We start from the raw sequence: 15,290 nt of genomic DNA on the forward strand, positions 1-15,290 counted from the left end.
GTTTCATCCATTGCCAGATGGAGTTTCTATGGTGATATGCAAGATATTCATCAGTATCCTGCACTAAGGATATCCACCCAGAGGGGTGAGTGCCGGCCTGCTGGGCAGGCCTGAAGGTCCCCACAAGGGAGTGCGGGCACCTTCAGCTTGTGCTGCAGGGTCTCTTGTGTCCTACTGGATCACGCCCTGCTCCCCACATTTGCCCTTTTGTCCGCGGTGTCCTTGGGATACCAAGCATCCCTGTTTCAGTGCTGAGGGGTTCCATCCGGACTGGCTATCCACCCAGAGTGAGATACCAGGCATCCCTGTTTCAGTGCTGAGGAGTTCCATCCAGACAGGAACAATTCCTGCTCCTGCACTGAGGAGATCCACCCAGAGAGTCAGTCACAGCAAAGACTGGATCAAGACACCAGGACTCTCCTGGCTCCATTTGAAGAAAGAGACGGGCAGGTGTCAATGCAAGAATTCCTCCAACAACCTGAAAGGCAACATGACATCACCAGAATCCAGGGATCCCGAAACAAGAATTGCACACCCTACTCCAGAAGAAATAGAAGAAATCGACTTTAAACAGAACTATATGAAATTAATAGAGGACCTTAAACAGGAGGTGAAAAACTGCCATAAAGAAATAGAGATGACAAACAAAAGGGCAGAAGAAATTAATAAATCTCTCAAAGATACCCAAGAAAAGCAAGAAAAAGTATCAAACCGATAAAAGAAATGGTTCAAGACTTGAAAAATGAAATGGAGGTAATGAAGAAAACACAAACTGAGGGAAGGATGGAGATGGAAAATCTGGGCAAACGAACAGGAAGTACAGAGACAAGTATTACCAACAGAATACAAGAGATAGAAGAAAGAATCTCAGACACTGAAGATACTATAGAGGAAGTAAACTCACTGATTAAAGAGCAAAACAAATCCAACAAATTCTTAACACAAAACATCCAGGAAATCTGGGACACCGTGAAAAGGCCAAATCTAAGAATAATAGGGGTAGCAGAAGGAGAAGAATTACAGCTCAAAGGCCTATAAAATATATTCAAAAACATTATAGAAGAAAACTTTCCCAACCTAAAGAAGGATATTCCTATGAAAGTACAAGAAGCATACAGAACACCAAATAGGCTGGATCAAAAGAAAGCATCCCCATGCCATATAATAATCAAAACACAAAACATACAGAATAAAGAACAGATATTAAGAGCTGCAAAGGAAAAAGGTCAAGTAACATATAAAGGGAAACCTATCAGAATTACACCAGACTTCTCAATGGAAACCATGAAAGCCAGAAGGTCCTGGATAGATGTGCCACAGAAACTAAGAGACCATGGATGCAAGCCCAGACTACTATACCCAGCAAGGCTTGCATTCACCATCGATGGAGAAAACAAGATATTCCAGGACAAAAACAGAGTTAAACAATATGTTGCCACAAACCCAGCCTTACAGAAAATACTAAAAGGAAAATCACAAACCAAGGAAGCCAATAACACCCATAATAACACAAGCATCTGACAACCCTCCACCAGCACAACTCAAAGAAGGGAAACACACAAACTCTACCACCAAAAAAATAAATAAATAAATAACCGGAGTTAACAACCACTGGTCGTTAATTTCACTTAATATCAATGGACTCAATTCACCTATAAAAAGGCACAGGTTAAGAGAATGGATACAAAATCAGGACCCAACATTCTGCTGTTTACAAGAAACACACCTCAAACTCAAAGATAGAATGTTCTTTGAATGTTAAATAGGAAGAAAAGATATTCTAGATATATCGTGGAAAGAATTTACGGGTGTCTCAATGTCATATTTAAATTGGCAAAGATCAATAGGGCAAAAAGTGGAAAGAGCCAGAATTAGAAAATTGATGCAAATGTCATGCACAAAGACAACAAAGGAGAAGACCATCGGGTCAGACAACTGTGAGAGAAGAGAGTTCAAAAACGACCCTGAAACTATGAAAACTGATCAGGTTATGCAAGGCTTGGCAAGTAATAATACTCAGTTTGGTTTTCATTATAAAAATCAACTAAAGAGTTAACTATTTTAAAGATTAAAACAGAAATGTAGACTCTTGAGTTCTTAGATGCTCTGTGGTACAAAGGACTAACTAGATGCTGGAAATAGACATAAAGAGATCTCGTAGCATAATGCCTTTATGGTTTTGATTGCCTCAAACAAATAACTTTCTAAATTCACCTAGTAACCTATACCAAGATTTCTCATCAGAACAGAATAATTACGGTGGTTTCTTGCTTCTTCCTTAATTATTGTGTTTCTTTGAGGCATTTGGTGTTTGTGCATGTATTACACATATAATAACCTCCCTTAATGAGAAAGAATATTTTTATGAACAACGAGGATAGAAAGGACATTCTTTTCATGTGAAACAGAACATAATCACCGACAAAATTATTTGAAGATGGGGAATGGAAGGAAGAAACACATATAAAGGAGTAGAACTAACCACTAGAAAATAGAGTGGTCTGACTAACTTCATGTGTATCCAGACTTTTCTTAGTTCACACATTTCTAGTTACAAAAACATAACTAAAGTCACCAGTCTTGATATAAGGGTCTGTGCCTAGTCTTGTTGTATCTTGTTTTGTCATATTTGGTCAATTTTCCTAGGAGGCCTGGTCATTTCTGAAGGGAAAGAAATGGGGAGGAGATCTTGGGGACCAGGGTGTGAAGGGGGCATTGGGAGGAGTGGAGGGAGGGGAGACTGTGGTCAGGATGCTTTAAAAGCACAATAAAACAAACAAGAGATGAAGCAAACAATTCTTTTCAATAAGCCATAGCAAATTAATAATCTATGGTAGAGTCTTCTTTCACTTTTTGAATTTTGTTACAGAAACCTATTGCTTTTAATGAAATTTCAATCATTTATCTTTCCAATAAAGACTCCAGAGTCATATGCTGGTGTAAAAGCCTGCTAGCTCAGCAAGGCGGAGAAAGCATTCAACTGGCCTTCCTTTTTGGCCCATATTCACCAAACCTCCCTTTCCTATTTAATATCAAACCAACAAACAAAACACCTCAAAATGAATGCCCCTCCTACCCCTTGTTCTCTCCCCCCTCTTCATCTTCCAGACCTCCCCATACTTCCTATTGCTTTTTTCTTAATCATCCTATGTTCACTTTCTCTCACTTGGTTCTTTGCTCTGCCTCTTGACCTACTGTTGATTTTATTTAATCATATTTACAATATTTAAACAGAAAGCTCTTAGATTAAAGGTACGTGCTAGGACTGAGCCATACTACAAATAGAAACAGGTTTTTCTTGCAAATAACACAATCTCATGATTCACAATGTGGTCGAATATTCTTCGATAGAGAAAATTACTAGACATCTAAATGACATGATTATGATGAACTATAAACAATGATCTTACAGAAGAGTAAATACAAATGATTAAAATGCACTTCTCAGAAGAATGTGTCTCTGGCATTTCTAAATTAGAATGTGATCAATAAAATTATTGCATTGATTTGGACTGCTTAGCAAACATTACATATTACTAATGTATTTCTGAACTAAGTGTGACTAAAAGTCTTGGCACTGGAAATAAAACAGACAGTAAAATGCCAGGGATATTACACAAATCATCTCTCTACCTCGATTCCTGTTTTTCATAGGCAATGTACTTACTTTCTGTCTTTGGGAATATTGCTCAAGGCATTGAGAGGTGGTTGATTATATGAGATTTTATCCAGTACAAGTTCATTTCTTCCTCTATTATTTAACTGATGAGTGAATAAAGACTTCTTGTATTTTGCCTATCAAGGAACATCCTCCAGGCACAGTGATGATGCCCTCACTGGCATCCAGTAACTCTTCAGCCTAAGAACCCCTCTGTCTTTGAAGCTGTTATTTATATCACTTGAAATATGCATGCAATTCGGGGCTTTAAAGATTGAAGAACATGTCAAAATTTTGAAACTAATTAGTTCTCTAATATAGCAGTAAGTGCACCGTGAGGTAGCTGCTGGTGAAGCTGTTAAGTAACTGATGATACCAAGACCCCAGGTGGCTTTCATCTTTAGTGTGTCAGCTGAACTAGCCTTTTTGTGATGCAGAGCAGGGTTCCTCACAGCTGCAAGGATAACTTCTTAGCAAAGGATTCCAATCAGTGAAAATGGATTCTCTTCTTCCACAGCTTTCATGGTCCCATTTTACCACAAGAAATGATAAAATTTCCCTGAATTCCTTCAACAGGTGTTATCTTTAAAAACGAATCCCACTGGGAAATGACTATGCATCACCAGGTCATTTATGGGCAAATCGCTTTAAGAAATCAGACGGCTGACACCGAAACCTATGGTTACACACAAATATTTGGATTATAAAATGTTGGAGTTACCAGCAATTGCAATGGTTAGCTGAGAACTAACCTGCTGTCAACATTTTACACCAGCAAATGAACAGTTAAAATTTTAATAGAGGATATAATTACTGTTTTTAAGGAACTTAAGATTGCTGAGATAAAGAAAAACTGTACAGAAAAGTATTAGATTTATGCAGAGATAATATATGCAAGAACGAAATAATACATATTAGCTATCAAAAACTAATCTAGTATACGTAGCTAATTTTATTCAAACGTTATACTTAATAAAACTATCTCAGATCCTTTAGCTCAATACATAAACTAAGTTCTAAAATACTGTTGTATGATTTATATTTTTCGACTAAGTATTTAAAATCAAAATCCAATCTGTATTTGCACTTAATTTTGATTTCAAGTACTTAGTTATGTGGGTAAATGTTTTAAGCTAGTAACTAACTACCTATGACACTAGACAGTTCTGTAAGATTTCCTGGAAATTTACACTTTGCAAAATTATGACAATGATAGATTGCTCTCTCTATTTCTAACTATTAGAAAATTATGTGTTAAAGTTGAGAGAGACATTAAAGTGATCTATTAGATAGTAACCCACACTACTCCTGACCTGAGTAGTCCTGGAAAAACGGGTTTTTTTTTTTCCTTACAGGGCCTCAGTCATTTCATCTGTATAACAGAGAGCCTGGTAGTAACAATATGAGCTATTCGAAGTTATCAATATTGTGATAATACCTGAGAGAAAACACAAAATATCAAGATATTATATTAGTTAGGAGCATAGCCAGATGGCTTCACTTTTAGGACTCTGGGACTAAAGAAGTAGCATGGATGAATTGAGCATGCCAGAGGAAAAGCTCTTCACAGCAGGGCAGGTGTCAGGCAGAGATAGAATATACCTTGGATCATGAACTTCCTGTTTCTTCGTTATTTGATTTCATCCATGTTCTCAACACACTGGATGGTGCTGCCATGTTCAAGTCCAGTCTATCTTCTCCATAAACACCATCACGGATAGACCCAGACACACATGTTTCTAAATCTCCTAGGTGTCTCTCAGTTTAGCCAGGGTTAATATCAAGATTAAACAACAAGCAGTGTTCTTTTGTTGCTATGGGCAATAAGCAAATGATAACAGACAAAGCACACTAAACCAGAGCCAGCAATAGGACCCAAATAAAAATAATTTAAGATACTGAATAAGTATAATTAGCTCTTAAAAGTAGATTTGTAAACTGTTGGAATTTGCTTTTTATTTTTTTCCAAAAAGGAATATTATTGTTTACATATGCAATTCATAACAAAACTCCCAGTGGCTAAGTCTGACTTTCTTGTTCATATTTTACACTCTGCTGTGTATGTAGTACATAATTTGACAATGCATGTGCTTTAATTCTTAGTATAATCTCAATTTATTACTTATCAGATATGCTGGTACTTCTCAGAAACTGCTCCCTATTTTTCTTTGGCTGAGAAATTTACATTTCAAAAGAAATAGGGATAAATTTCTAAGGCCCACCTACCTAACCGAATATGTTAATATACTGCTAAATCCATGGCCCTTACACAGTTCAGAACCTGATAAATCCGATGCAAAAGTGACACCAACAAAACAACAGAGATTGTAAATAAATTTATTGTAAATAAATTGCCAGGGATATGTGTGTTTTATATATATATATAAAACTAAGGTCTAATTGCATAGAGATTTAAAGCAGAGAATCTTACTATTTATACTGTTATGTGATTGTGAGCTTTCTAAACAAAATATAGTAATATCAGTTATAACTATTGTGTCTTTAGACATTATAACACTTACAAATAAACAGACAAAGCTTAAGAGAGGTGTTCTTACTTTTCCAGTTTAGATTTAAAGATGTGATAAGATAAATTTAATGGCAAATTCTGGGAACTCAAATTCAGAAATCTTTCTTGTCACTGCATTTAACAAGTGCTGATTGTATAATTAATGTTAAGTAAAATGAGCTCCTTCAAATATTTTGACAAAGAATCAATCAATCAAAATGCATGAGTTAAATGATCTATTTGGAGGAGGACAAGTATTAATCCAATACAAATAGAGTCTTATTTTCTATTCAATTCTTTAAAAAAATAATTATTCTTGCATTGAGATACAAAATTGCATGCCTAAGTTGACAGGGTATGAAACACATGTGACAATTTATAAAGAAACAAACACAAAGAGTTCCATGTAATCCTTGTTGCAGTAATGTGTATCACTAATTTGCATGTTATGTAAAATTATCATAAGACTAGAAAATGCTGTAGTATCTTGTTTGTACTCTAACAAATAAAGCTTGCCTGAAAATCAGAGGGTGGAGCTAATATAAGGCCAGAGAAGGCAGGAACTTAGCCTCTTTTCAGTCTGGAGATTTGGTAGAAGTAAGAACTCTAGTGACTGGCTGCTATGCTTCTCTGATCTCAGCTTTCAATTTCTAACATCTGACATCAAGTTTTTATTATTAAAACCAATTAGAACACATGCTACAAAAATATTGGAAGTAATCATACTAAAATGCAATCATGAGGTCATTTACTATATATTTAAATTCATTAGCTGTTTATTTTTCTGTAATAGTCCCCAAACAATGATGCATATTTTCTTAATGTTTAATCTAAATATCTTAATTTGACCCTTCCCATTATGCAAAGAATAAACCATGCATACGCTTGTGTCTGATTGACCATGAAGAAATTAAAGGAACCTTCAGTCTCACAAAAGTATTAGGGCTATTAAGACTGAAACAGGATATAGAAAATAAATGATCCTTTTCCAAAGTAATTTCAGGATATCTGAAAAAAGCACTGAATTGCCTGGACTCAGAAGGCTAACCAGAAAGCGAAGGTCAAGTGTAAAAGAATGTAGGCTAGGAGGGAAAGGTTAGAAGGCTTTCTTCCTTGCTCCTCGTCTGTCCCTGTGCCTTTTGATCTTAGTTCTTCAATAATTAAAATATCCAAACATTTGCACACAAGTTGTTAAAGAACAATTTCTGGCTAGAAGAGGCCAGAGGGAGATGACTAGAATCACCTGTGTTTTTTATTGAAAAAAAAAAGAGAGAATTCAGGGAATGAATTAGTTTTCAGTTCTACTCAACTGCTTTGAATATTAAAACTTTTTGGTTTTACTGTTTTTGCAATGGTTGTATTTACTATAGTTATCCCAAATTGCACATTATATTATGTATATATATATATATACATATACATATATATGTGTGTGTGTATGTATATGTACTATTCACTTAATGTAATACAATAATTATAAAAGATATGTTTGTGATTCAGATCATATCTAAATTTACAGGAACTAATATATTTCCAGGTTACTCATATTGAGTTAATAACAAACACTGATGAAAATAAGAACAATTTAAAATTTGCTAATGAGGTATTTGATCAAATGGTCTATGTTCCCCAAGCCATTAGGGAGGAGGTAAACTAATTTGTTAGTGATTATTAGGAGTACATGAATATGAGACATTAATTAAGCCCAAAGGAAAGAAAATTAGTTTATTTGGATTCCCTCATATGCTACTTAATTATTTGTTTCTACTTTTCAATAGAATGTACTGATTGTTTTTGTTGCTTCTCTGTGATCATTTGTTACATTGTCAAAAGGTTTGCATAACCCGTACTTTCAAGTAACCTGCATATATCATGTTTCCTCACAAAATCCATGTGAAACAAGTAGAGAATCATTTCCCTTACAAGTCCTTTGATGGTAATGAAATGACATTCAGTCTATTTGGTTAAAAATCTCCTGCCTATTCAGTAACCAAACTCAGGTCTTTATAATTCCAACTTTACCATTTAAAAATTAAATGTTACTGAATTTACATTAACATATTGAAGTTATAAATATCTATTATTAATAAATATTAGTTTTATTTTGTCTTTTGTGAGGTAGTCACGATTTCAAAATTCTACTAATGAAATGGAAAAATAAAGCACATAAATTAGGATTAAAAATTAATTCTAAAATGGTTTCTCTTCATTATTTTTGACAAGACAACTCAGATATAATGTGGCTTGAACTGTGCAGTCAGAAGGACTAGAGCAGGTTTCGGTTTCATTCCAGAATCATGGACACTGCAGGAATTTCTGGTTACCTATCAAGTATATATAAGGTAAAAGAAAATAGAAACCCCATTTGCAATTACATGTTGTTGCTTTTGTGAAACACAGAACTTGAAAGAACTGAAATATCTAGTAGAAATTTCTAAAAACAAGTCACAAAATTTGAAACCCACGCCTTTCCTTTCCACAGTAAAATATGACAGGGAGAAAATGAGTGAAGAATGCGATTGCTAGATGAATGAGAAACAGAACTCGAAAATTTTGAGTTATATTTTTTGAGGTTATATTATAAAATAAATGAAAAATATGTTCTAGAACCTAAAAGTGAGACTGCACAGCTATTGAGTAGATACCACAAGCTCACAACAGGGACTTGATTAGCCATTTCAGGGAAACCCAGGAGTAGCTATGAGACCACACTGTAGAAATGCTGTCTTTTGGCAATGGGGAAAGATTAAAAACAAAAAAAACAAAAAACATTTCAAACAAAATTAGGTAGCACGTGAGACTTCACAGGTCACATATGACCAAATCATAGATTATTTGGGCTTCAAGGCAGTCAGTATGACTCAACAGTCATAAGAGTGAGTGTTTCTGCTGTGCAGTTAGATCCCTTTATCATAGGGTATTTTAGGACTGTGACTAATACCAGAGACCAAACGGCCAGAGTACCTCCTCTGGAAAGTCCAGAGGTCTAGAAGGCAAGATATCAAGAAAACTGCAATTATTTTTGAAGCCTAAAATGAGATTTTTCTTACTAGGTTTTGGACTTTTTTGGATTCCTTTAAGGTCCCTCCTTCTATACTCTTCCTTTCTCCGTTCCCTCTTTTTCCATTTCCTTGATCTCGCTTTTTCTCACTCTCTCATTTCTTCTCCATCTGTCTCGCCAGTCTGGGGAGTCAGATTGTGCTCAGAGCCTTTCCCCACATTGCATTGCTGAAGTGGATAGCCTGTATAACTACACATCTTCAACTGGAGAATTTGTTTTATAGATCAGGATATCTGTTTTACGTTGAGCCTCATATGTAACTGAGGAGGTAATGCCACATAAGAATAACTTCACAGCTTAGAGATGAAAACATAAAAAATTAGGAATTGGGATTGTTGAAATGTTATAAATAAGTTTGATGTGTGGTAAAAGCATGAATTTGAAACCAAAGGTGTAATAATACTGTGGTAGGATTTCGTCTTGTTAAAAGTTATATGTGTAAAACTTAGTCCCCATCCCGCCTACGATTATTGTAGTTAGGGAGTTTTATTCAGAAGTTTCAAACCATATGTGTGTGTGAGGGGGAAGGAATTTAAAGGTCTCGTATAATTATAAAATTATAAATTATAAGAGAACTTGCTTGTGTTCCACCAGAGAAGGAGACAAGAAGGTGGTTATAAATGTGTCATTTAACAAAAGGATTATGTTCTGGGAAATCAATCCTTTGCAATTTGGTCTTTTAGCAAAGCATCACAAACTATGTTTACACAAACCAAATAAAGACAAACTGCTATATGCCTGGGCTTCATGTGATCATGCCACCCTGAATCTATGGTGACCATACACCCACATATTCTGTTAGTTCTGTCCTCTGGTGATCCCTGAAAAAAGTACTCCAATGCTAACTTTTTATTTATTAAACAAAGTTTATTGAAATTACTGAAAAAAGAAACATAAATGAATAATATATATGTCATAGTAAAACCATAAGGATGGCAATTTCTTCATTATATACATTTCTAAGATATAAAACAGAATATTAGTCTATTTAAAAATACCATTTCTTGGGGCATAAAACCTGCCATGTAGGTAAATGTTTGTGCTTCAAAATCCTGACTACTTCAATGCAGTTCAGAGATTCCACAATGGAAGGACAAAAGCAGTTCCTCAAAGTTATCTTCTGGCCTCCACATTAACACATTTGCACACATGTGTGCCCACACTCCCACATTTTGACCATGCACAAACACATGCAATGCTACTGTTACTACTAATAATAACAAGCAAAAATTAAAATATACAACAGCATTTATCATTTCCTAATGATTATACATAAAAACGCATGTTGTTTTGACACATTGAAAAATGAGTCTGTGAATTGAGAATTCAATGAATGCCACTCATTAACTCTGGGACTATGCTCTGGAAAGATGGGTGTTGGAGGCATAGAGAACGTTTCTCATTATTGTTTTTTTGTGGGTCAAATAATTAATTTAAAAATCCACTATAACAAGCACATAATATATTCAGACCTCTATTTGCAAGTGGGAACTCCCAAGGGCAACATATACCCACATGTATATCCGTGCAATTGACCATGCTATAATGAAACTAATAAAAGCTTCTAATCATTAGAAAATAACCTAACGTGAGTCAACAAGTTCTATGTATGACAATAAGCTTCTTAAATAAAAACACGCATAAATGCTTTTTGAAAGAAGAAAGCCTACTTTCAGTAATTTCATCCAGGCCTGTTATTTTGTTCTTTTATGTTTTGAAGTTTTCATAGGTGCTTGTAAGTTCATATTTATTTTCACCAGGCCGATTTGACAACCTGTCAATTCTGTGCTTATCCTTTATTAAAGAGACCTTTAAGCCCATGATGACACTGTTAGTTTCCTACTATTTGAATTCTTACAAGGTTCCCATGTTGATAGATTGTGAATACCCTTCTATCATTTTGAAAATGTGCAAATGCTTCTTTTAATCCATAGTAATCAAGATACACACTCTTCTGAATCAGTGTATTTTTTTATATTTTGTTGCTCTTCCTTTTTCAATGCAACCCATGCAACTTCTCCCTCCTTTTATTATTGTCATTAAAAATGAATTAATCAGAATATTTAATTTCTATTCATACGTGAATTAATGTGAAGAATGTCTCCTTCAGGAGATGAGCACAAGTAGAGACCCACGGACAGACGTTACACAGATAGGGAGAGACTTTTTAAATAAACAGCTGTAAGTAGGATATCTCCATCAAAAAGCTCCCACCACAGCTCAGGAAACCATGCCTAAGGGGAGGCAGAAAGAAAATAAGAGCTAGAGGGAATGGGGACACCAAGAAAACAAGGCCATTGAAATAATCTGAGTGAGGCTCATACGAACTCACAGACACTGAAACCACAAGCACAGAGCCTACATGGCTCTGCACCAGGTTCTCTTCATTATTTATTATGACTTTCAGTTTACTGTTTTATGGAGATCGTGAGTGTATGCATGAGTGGGTCTCTGAATTTTGTGCTTTCTCTTGGCTTCTTTTCCTTCTGTTGGTTTGCCTTGTCCAGCTCCAATGGGATAGTTTTGCTTTATTTTATTATATCTTTTTTCTCTTGTTTTGTTTGTTATTACTTCGTAGAAACCTGTTCTTTTCTCATGAGAAACAAACAAGGAGAGGATCCAAAGTGGACGGGAGGTGGGGAAAGAACTGGAAAGAGCAGAGGGTGAATAAATCATAACCAGGGTGTGCTGAATGAGAAAATATCCATTTATAAGAAATCAAGGAAAAATAATCAAGTGAATAAGAGGCAACTAGAATTGGTTCTCAGATCCAAATGTAGACGTCTTGGATGTAAAGTTCTCAGATCACTTTTCTCTTTTTATCTACTTGTGCCTAGCTTTCTATTTACTGCTTCATCTTATAATTTCCATAAATATTCCTTAGAAACATTTAAAATGTCATTGTCTATATTATGTAGGAAAAATCCATGACTCTGATGCTTCTACCTGGTTCTCTAATTTAAATTAATCATTCCTATTAATGTGCTAATTAACAATGATTTATTAGTAAGGAACATAATATTTCTGAATTCTAGACCTTGCAATTATTCTAAGAAAGACTTGCCAAATGCCTATGTTAATGGCAGTTATACCACATACTTCCATTTCTCACCAGTATCCCCTGAGAATAATCAATTAAATGGAAGTGGAGAGATGTATAAAGGAAAAGAGACTTTTAATAGATAAAAGTTGTAGCTGCACAATAGAGAAGAGCTGTCTTACCAGTCGCTTGAGAACTGAAGTTTCTGAGTTGAGAATTATGTGTCACGTATGTTTCCTTAATTCTCCTGAAGGAAATGAATTTCGTAATATGATGCCCATTGATACTTCCTCCAATAAAACAAAAATACCAAGGCAAAACAAAACTAGGATCAAAACAGAAAATATACAAAACACCAAAAATGTATACCATCTATATTTTTAAGTACGTAAATTAAATTGTGTTTTCTAAGTCCAATATATCTGCTAGTCTGAGTTATCTACTGTTGTAGCTTACACATTTGAATGGGTTTGGTCATATTTTTTTCGTTTTATACTGTGGAATTCTCATCTATAAAGAGATGTCATGATGCCATCTACTAATGGTTTTCCAAAGAGAATAGCATATGAAACCTGAAGAATATCAAGAGATCGTGCAAGTTGTCCTTAATGATTGATCATTATTCTTACGACCTTAAACTATGTTTATCTGTGCTGTGTCTCACTTAGAGAATATACTGCATTCAAATCGTGCTTCACACTCTGAATTCCAAATTATCAGATCCCATTAATGAGCTGGACATCATCAGACTGGGATGGATATTTTTTGTAAAAGTACAACATTAAACAGGAAAGTATGATGCCAGTAAAAAATAGAAATTTGTAAGAATGTGACCTTTGGATTAGGGTGACATAAAATATATCTTAAATATGTAAATAGTAGATGATTAACAAAAATAATTTTAATTTTAATTATTTTTAGTTTAAGTAAAGTAAAAAGAGAGATTGCCCAGTGGTTAGAAGTGCTTAATGCTATCATAGAGGACCCAGACTTGGTTTACACCACCTATTCCTCAAAATAAGTATCTGTAACTACAGGTATGGGGACTCCAGTGTCCTCCTCTGAGTTCTGCAGCTTTATGCATCATGGTCACACAAATATACTCATAAAATATTAATGTAAAACTTCAATAAATCATTAAAAATAAAGATATAAAATAAGAGTAAGAAATGCTCACTGTCCTTTATGATTGTAAACTGATTGCTCCCAGGTTGATATCTTTTATTTTCAGGTTTCTGCCTTCAACCCTCTCTCACCCTGTTATTCTCCAATGGTGTGATGATCACTCACTGGTTCTTACATCTGTCTTGAGCATGATGTCAGCTTCCAAGAAGCAGGGACTTTGTCACATGTCCCTCCATATTTTTAGCACTAGGATAGAACCTGACTCACAATATGTGAAAATAAAGAACTCCCCAAGTAAATCTATGCACATTTATAAATGGCTAAAATATTTAAAATGAACTGAATATAATGTTAATAAAATGACAATTTATTTACAAAAAATTAAAAGTGCAATAAGATTATCAGAACAATTAAATTGTTAAGAGAATTCATTTTAAATAAGTGAGGAGCATTGGTCACTCTGGTCACAAGATTTGATAGCAAAAGCTTGAAATGTTTCAATAGATTGATTTTACACAATCAGGAATTGTAATAATAATTTCAAAGGTATGATACTTACTTATTAAATAGTAGCTGAAAGTGTAAAATAATAACTGCAACAACAAGTCTAGTGCCTATTCATTTTCAAATATAACACTTTTAACAAAGTGATTACTTTCATTTGATATAAAGGAAATAGGAAAATGAAAAGAGCAACGTGTAAATAACAATATAAAACTAACAAAATGCAAGTAACTTTATATTTATTTTCACACCTATGATATTTCAAGATTATGATAGTGCAAAGGAAATTGAATTAAATATGGTGCCAAACTGATAATAACTAGTAAATAAGATGTGCTGACATTCATACATTTTAATAATTATCTAAAAGAAAAACTTTACACTGGTTAGATATGGATTTTAAAAGAATTATAAATTTTAATGGGCCTTAGAAGTGAATTTTCTTTTATGCTACATAGAGAAATATGGTCATTTATGATTATCCAACAAATAAAAGTATGGGAAACAACACCATTCACTGTATAAAGATGAAATAGCACCAGGTGGTGGTGGCTCACGCCTTTTCCCCAGAAATTGGGAGGCAGATGCAGGTGGACCACTGTGAGTTAGAGGCCAGCCTCCTCTATCGAGTTACAAGACAGCCATGACTATTTTTCAGAGAAATCCTGTCCAGAAAAGCAAAATAAAAAAGAATAAAATCTCTATGGAAAAATTACAAAATGAAAAATAAGCCATAGATGGAGTGACAAAGAGGACCCTAAGAGAGACATACATGGATCTACATAAGAAAGAGAAAAAAAACAAAATCTCCTGAGTAAATTAGGAGCCTGGGGGACACAAAAGAGGGTAGAAGGGGAAGGAGAAGAAAGGAGGGGAGCAGAGAAAAATGAATAGCTCCATAAAAAGAAGAAATCAAAACCCTGCAAAAGGCAGACTGAATGCGAGTTTGTATATGTGTTTGTGAGTGTGTGTTTGTAAAACACAAAGAAATGAAGTATTATTATGAAATATTGAGGAATGTATAAAACTGAAAATTTATGAGTTTCACTAGTAACTAGATAAATAAAATGATAGGTTTTTGTAATTATGGGCATAATACAAAATTACTTTGAATATACTTTTTTTATTAAGATAATCATGCAGCCAGTAAGTATAACAACAGATGATGTTAAAAGATACCTAGAGGAAGAACAGATCAAATTTTGCTTTAATAAACTATGATCTCTTCGTTAGCTAATGAGGACATCACTTAAGTTAGAGATTCAAGAGGAGGTGTGTTCTTACCGTTTTGAGAAACACTGATATTGTATGTGTCTTTGAAGGTTAAAGTAATTATTAAGAGTAGAAATCACCTGAAGTTAAGAACCTGGAAACAACCTAGATGCCCTTCAAT

The sequence above is a fragment of the Microtus ochrogaster genome, chromosome 24 (genome assembly GCF_000317375.1).
Source record: "Microtus ochrogaster isolate Prairie Vole_2 chromosome 24, MicOch1.0, whole genome shotgun sequence".
In the NCBI taxonomy this organism is placed as follows: Eukaryota; Metazoa; Chordata; class Mammalia; order Rodentia; family Cricetidae; genus Microtus; species Microtus ochrogaster.